The sequence below is a fragment of the Penaeus monodon genome, chromosome 7 (genome assembly GCF_015228065.2).
Source record: "Penaeus monodon isolate SGIC_2016 chromosome 7, NSTDA_Pmon_1, whole genome shotgun sequence".
Classification (NCBI taxonomy): domain Eukaryota; kingdom Metazoa; phylum Arthropoda; class Malacostraca; order Decapoda; family Penaeidae; genus Penaeus; species Penaeus monodon.
In genome coordinates this window covers 47,425,977-47,433,476 of record NC_051392.1, presented here as the reverse complement: position 1 = coordinate 47,433,476, position 7,500 = coordinate 47,425,977, and the positions used below count along the sequence as shown (strand labels likewise).

Sequence of the window (7,500 nt, the reverse complement as noted above, 5' to 3'; positions counted from 1 at the left end):
CACAGTTATTCCTCAGACACTAACAGGGCATAACAATACTAGTACTCTGGGATACGCTGTGAGTAGACAGACGCCAGGGACCCACGTCGACTAACACACGCTGGCTCGAGTCTTTCCTTGTTACACACCTCGTTTAAACCGTCACTTTCGGCGCTCTTCGTTTTGTTTACATTTTCACTTGCGTGTGATTAAAATATTTCCCTCTTGGTATTCCCGGTGTTTTCAGTATTTTTTAATGACGTATTTTCTTTGTTCTTATCAAGGAGATGCGTTTCAGGGTATCGATTTCGTGATCACATCATTTTTCAGATTATTATTGTATCTTTTTTTTTCTTGTTTTGGTTTTGTTGAAAGAAACTATATGGATTCTATTTCATTCACTTCGATTTTTCTTTACTATAACAAGCGGAAATCACAGCACTACCCACACCAAACGCGCCGCGAATCCCTCTTGCAACACGACAGAGCGAAGAGAGGACGCTTTGCAACCTCGCTCTCCTAGTCACTATCCCGGCGTGTTGCAGCGAAGATGGAGGTGTGGCGCCACTTGTTGCTCGCGCGGCACACCATGAGGTACTGGTCAGGCCCGCCACCTCGACCCACCCCGGGCCGCCGCGAGTCCTACGTACGTGCGTGCGTGCGTGCGTGTCTTGTGTTGCCGTGCCCGACCGCCGTTCTTCGTTTTAAATCCCTGAGCATTCGTATTTTCATGGGAAAATCGGGTATTTTGGATTTGTCATCACAGGTGCGCATGGACAAGAATAGACACACACATACATCGGCACCTATACAGACACAGATATAGATATTGACATAGACAAAGACAGACACACACACACACAAAACCCTCATACACAGACTCTCTCTCTCTCTCTCTCTCTCTCTCTCTCTCTCTCTCTCTCTCTCTTCTCTCTCTCTCTCTCTCTCTCTCACTCACACACACACACACACACACACACACACACACACACACACACACACACACACACACACACACACACACACACACACACACAATACTAATCAATACAGCAAATTCCCGTCAAAAGTGACAGGCCACGATAATTTTCCCTCGGAGCTGTCAAAAGTCGCCGCGTGCAGAATCTTCAAGACTCTGGCAAGACGTTACGCCATTTGACCGAGAGGATTTGCCAGGCATCGGTAATAACTCTTGGATCAAACATCCTACGTCCATTTGACTCCATTTGACTACGACAATTTCTCTCCGTTATCAGACTGTCGAAAACAATTGCCTTTCACACACGGCTTTCCTTTCGCCTGTTTTCGCTCTCAACTTTCTTCTTCTTTTTTTATTTTCCCACGCTCATCCGTCTATCTTTCCCCTCCCTTCCTGTCTGAAAGTGTTGAGCTGTACTTATCTTTTTTTTATATTAATATCAGGTCGTAACTGTCTCCATCTCCCTTTCTCCCTCTGCCCCTCTCCCTCTCCTTCTCTCTGTCTTTCTGTCTGTCTCCCTCGAGATATATCTCTAGCTCACTCACTCACTCACTCACTCTCCCATTCTCTCTCTCTCTCTTTCCCTCCCTCCCTCTACCTCTGTCTCTCTCTCCCTCTCCCTCTCTCTCTCTTCCTTTCCTTCTCCTTCTTCTCCCTCTCCCTCTCTGTCTCCCTCTCCCTCTCTGTCTCTCTTTCTCTCTCCCTCTCTGTCTCTCTCTCCCTCTCTGTCTCCTTCTCCCTCTCCCTCTCTGTCTCCCTCTCCCTCTTAGTAATTCAGCCTAACATGGTTTTCGAAATGGCGGCCAGGAGCCGCATCCAATCGGCGAATATCAATATCCAATAATAGCAAACACTATGTTACACAAGAGGCCATTCGAAGGCTTTGTAGTCCAATGCCATATACGGTGCATTACGATACGATACGCAGGAGGGAGCGAGATGACTACACTGCGCGACGTCCAACCTGCAAGCCGTGTTTTGCAATACGATCCCTTTTTAAGATTTTTTTTCTCTATTATCCGCCGAGAATCTGGTGTTGCTGCATCCGCTGGAGGCTTCCTTGACATGGCCGAGGAAAGCGGGATGTTAATTCGATGCAGAGTTTCCTTCGCTCAGCAAAACACGTTTATGAAATTTTCTATTCCAGTAACTTTGGTAATATAATAATAACTCTGGCTGCGTGTGTAAACAATTAAACTAGTTAAACAATTTTCAATGGGGAAAAACATGCTAATTAGACTAAAACATTTTAGCTCTTCGAAGCTCAAGCCACAAAACGACAACAATCCTATTCCTCATTCTGTTTACCATTTTCCTTTTTTTTTCCAAATAGACGCAGGTAAACAACAACAACAAGCCGCAGAAAATAGGTAAATAAGCACCGACCTGGCAACTGACTCTGCGGCCCACCTCATGACCCCGCCAGAGGGACGTAACCGCCACTCCTCTATTCAAACTAATTTCACTCTTATTGTCCCCCGGCTAAGAAATGGTTCCTTGGCTGAAACACGAGTCCAGAAGAAGCCTCAAAGCTTAAGATGCACGTTAGGTTCGGTAGGAAGGATCGGTCAGCGTATAATGATGCAATGGAAAGGCATGAATGCAAACCTGTTACATATACTGGCCTCTGCCATAAAACTCAGGGCTCAAGGCGCAGCTGTGTGGCCGGTGTCGTCTTAAGAAACGCGAAAGATTTCTAATTGAAAGTTTCAAATCACTTCACAGACAGTCGATCATAACGCTCACTCATGTGCATGTAATGCAATAATGATATTAATATCTGTATCAAGTGTTTCTCATTCTATTTCAGTACGTTTTCTATAGAGTATTTATTATGTCTTTGTTTTGTGTTTTAGGATCAATGTGTATGTGTGTGTGTGTGTGTGTGTGTGTGTGTGTGTGTGTGTGTGTGTGTGTGTGTGTGTGTGTGTGTGTGTGTGTTATATGTATGTATGTATGTATGTATGTATGTATGCATGTGTGTGTGTGTGTGTGTGTGTGTGTGTGTGTGTGTGTGTGTGTGTGTGTGTGTGTGTGTGTGTGTGTGTGTGTGTGTGTGTGTGTGTATGTATGTATATATACGTATATGTGTGTGTGTATATATATATATATATATATATATATATATATATATATATATATATATATATATTTTTTTTTTCATATATATATATATATATATATATATATATATATATAGATATATATATATATATATATGAAGGAATGTATAGATGTATATATAAATACGTATATGTATACATGTATACTTATACATACATATAGATAGATAGAAATATAAACACAAACTATATAAATACATATTTACAAATATATAAAAAAATATATATATATTATATAATGTATATGCATATATATATATATATATATATATATATATATATATATATATATATATATATATATATATATATATATATATATATACATATACACACACATATACATATATACATACACATGTACGGATTACTAGAAGCATATCGACAGAAGTAAACAACCAATGAAAAAACATCCTAATACTTGACAGCCAGTCAGCGCGGCATTCCTCCGACAGAAATTCGTCGCAGGCAAATCAATCACAACAAGATCCACCACAGACCTCCCCCCTCTCCCTACCCCCCCACCCCCTGCGTTCACCTGAGCTCAGCAACGGCGGCAGATTCAGCAGCGCCTCAGCCATCCGAGCGACATTTTCTCCCTTCTTGTGACATGCCGACCAAGTAAACAATGACCCCGGCGTGGAAAGTAAGGTCGCAGGACGGCCCTCGCGACACTTTCCTTCCTGTCGACTTTCTGAGGCGTGGATAAGAAGTTTACGAAAGCAGGGAGAAGGGGGAGGGAGAGGGAAACCGGTCCGTGTGAAAATCGACGTTCTTTTTCTTGACAGGTCTATTGTAGATTGACAAGGCGGTTAAGAAAACACATGAACAGAAACTGAGAAAATACAAAAACTGCGGCCCTAATACTATCATAAAATATACAGCTACCCAATTACCCGGGCTTATAAAGGGAACTATAAAAACAGAAAAAAAAAACTTTCTCCTTAAATTTGAATTTCCAACTTGACACTTGCAGCCAAGGAGGTGAAGAGAGAAGATCCGCAAACCCGGCAAGTTGGCCATCACCTTGACACCTCTGAACTCTCGAGAGGAAGCCGCCGCATCACCCGCAGCCTCCCTGGAGATGAGGAGTGAGTCACGGCGCCAGAGATCTCCGCCCAACTCGACCGTTTGTCTTTGGAAAAATCAGCGGAAACGGACTCTTATCTACCTTAAGAACAGATACGCAAAACGGATCAAGACAATCTGGCGGAAACGCGTACAACAGGGTGATGATGAGACGAACGTGGACGAAAGAAACGGTAAAATCAAAACTATGTAATTAGAACTATGGAAAAACCCTTCTTAGAGCTCTATATACTGTACGCTCTTTGTAAGTCTGAACAACTAAGACGAGATTATATAAACCATTCCCCAAATAAGACAGTGGGCCGTCGCGGAAACAAGCGGTCAACCCCCTTCAGATAGCCATCATTGACGTCATTTGCCTGCGACGTCTTTGGTCCCCGTGCAAATTCCAGAAGCCATTGTGATGGACCCTTTGTGACCGCGATAAACATCTGCTCCGTGAGGATTTTTCTTCTTCATAAAACAGCGTCTTGATATTTTGCAATCTTTTAGTACATCTTATTATGTAGATGCTGAAGTAAATAAGTTCGATAAGATTCGCTTGTACAATGAAAAGCTATCATGTTCCTCCATCATATTCTGTTGCAAATAAAGGTGAAGTCTGCAGCAGGAAGGCGAGAGAGATGGGCAGTGTTGCAGTCACCGTAAAAAAAAAAGAAATAAAAAATCAAGCACTAAGGTCTTAGCGTGAAACTGTAAACAAAGATTAAGGAAGACAGATAATGGAAGATAATATATCAAGGTAAAACCAGACGTAGAGAGGAGGAAGGAGGGAGGAGAAAAAGTTCGGTGGGGCCTAGTGGATGTGGAAGAGGAATAAGGAAAATCGGTCACATGGGAAGGGTAAATGTGAAGAAAGGTTAATGTGATGGAGACGTATGTTATCACAGGGGAAAGCGGTCTGTGAAAAGTGAATTTAAGTTATTATATGTTGTAATGAGAAACAAAAGAAGAGGAGAGAAAAAGGCATATATATATATATATATATATATATATATATATATATATATATATATATATATATATATATATATATATATGTATGTATGTATATATACATATATATATATATAATATATATATATATATATATATACATACATATATACATATATACATACATACACACACACACGCACACACACACACACACACACACACACACACACACACACACACACACACACACACACACACACACACACACACACACACACACACACACACACACGCACACACACACACATACACACACATATATATATATATATATATATATATATATATATATATATATATGATATATATATAACATATACATACATACATACATACATACATACACACACACACACACACACACACACACACACACACACACACACACACACACACACACACACACACACACACACACACACACACACACACACACACACACACACATATATATATATATATATATATATATATATGTATGTATATATATATATATATATATATATATATATATATATATATATATATATATATATATGAAATATGCCTGTATCTTAATGGATGTGTGCGTGTGCGTGCGTGCGTGTGTGTGTGTGTATGTGTATGTATGTGTGTGTGTGTGTGTGTGTGTGTGTGTGTGTGTGTGTGTGTGTGTGTGTGTGTGTGTCCGCGCTCTCGTCTGTGTTGGACCTATAATGTGAACGTCCAGCCCCGACCACATAGCAACTCTGGGCGAAAAAGCCCGTCAGGTGCGGCGTCCTCCCATGCCTCTCGGTCCCCACATCCAGTGCCCAAGTAACGGAGGAGATTTGTAATTCAAATCAGCATCCTTGACGTCTTCATTCAGCAGCTCAAGACATCCTTCCTCTCAAAGGGGGCGAGAGGGGTATGCCCTGATGCCTTTAGTCCAGGAGGGGAGGTTCGAGGACGCCAGAGGAAGGGGCATTGATCGTGTTCGAGCCACACACTCAAGGGGGTGTGGCGCGGCGAAGGGGCTCGGCCGGGAGAAGGGGCACTGACAAAGAGGTTGTCGCTGGGAAAGAGAGTGGGCTGCTGACGAGGGTCGGGGAAGCGGAGGTGCTGACCCGTACGCGGGAGATGAAGGATCAAGTACAGTTCATACGTGGGCTAAGTCTCGCCCTGAGCACGGACAAAATGTACCTCTGATAAAACAAACGAGCAATGTTTCAAGATTTTTTCCTGCTCTCTCTGTCGAGAGGGGGGGAAATGCAGTAAAGCAGAGATAAAGGAAACGGCATCATTAGGACGCCCACGTTTTCATTCCGCCCCGCAGCTGTTCTACGACAGCTCTGAGAAAGCGCTGTTTGTGGCAATCTAAGAAATTGCCCCAAGATTTCATTCACACCGCACCCAAATGCACCCCGACATTACCCTGCTTAAAATGACACAGGAATCCCGAATCGTGCAATCATCTTTTAAGATATCAAGAGCAAGTATATATATCATGAAAAGAGACAAAAGTGCTGAATTGCTCAAAACATATTCATCGAAACGTTGGCCTGAAGAGAAGAAGCAAGCACGCAGACCTAAACAAAAACTGCTCTCTCGGCAACTGCTGTGTCGCACAGGCGGCAAGCACAAAAGCAGACGAAGCAAATGTTGGTACAATGGCACACCTGCCTGTTGCGCCACCGCTCCGCCGAGACACTTACGGAAGATGACGGGCAGGAGATGATATGTACATGACAGGAACATGATAAAATAGTCAAAAGATAAGGCTCTGTCACGATAAAACTTGACGGAGAAGAAAGAGTGAGAAGGCTGGATAAACAATTTTTAGTAAAGCTCCACTTGATGATAGCAACGGGATTGATAGAGAAAAAGAATATACATAACTATCCCTACAGAAATAATTACACCACCAAAAATCCCAGAAAAAAAATCTTAATAAAAAATATTCACACTAGACCGTATTTCTAAGCCACGTGTGCGAAAAAGTTAATCAATTATAACAACATTAACCACATGGCTGCGTTTGAATACATGACACAAATAACCTGCGCGAGAGAAGGCCTAACGCTTCATAGTCGAAAAAAAAATGGTGAGGCTCGCCAAAACCCACATGAAGACATATTATGTAAGTGGGGATGGCACAGGTCATCTCGAGGGTCCTGTCTTAAATAAGAACTTCTGGCAGCTTTAAAATGTCTACGGGCACTGAACATAATAACACCATTCTCAAAGCCATAGAAACATAACATAACAGAGAGAAATCAACAAGAAACTAACTAATAAAGAACCGCGCAAGCCAAGAGTGGAACCCCCAAATGCGGCGAAAACATGGTGGCCACGAAAGGCGCCGCGGGGTGG

General features: G+C 42.2%; 1 protein-coding gene across 2 annotated transcripts in view; it reads right to left on the bottom strand.

Annotated features, from left to right (window-relative positions):
* The window catches only part of LOC119575411 (spermatogenesis-associated protein 13-like), a 157,636-nt gene extending 157,065 nt beyond the window's left edge, over positions 1–571 (bottom strand). For both annotated transcript variants that reach the window (XM_037923011.1, XM_037923012.1), the window contains exon 1: positions 429–571. The gene's annotated coding sequence lies outside the window, so the exon portion shown is untranslated. The remainder of the gene's footprint in view (positions 1–428) is intronic.
* Between the last annotated feature and the right edge of the window lie 6,929 nt (positions 572–7,500).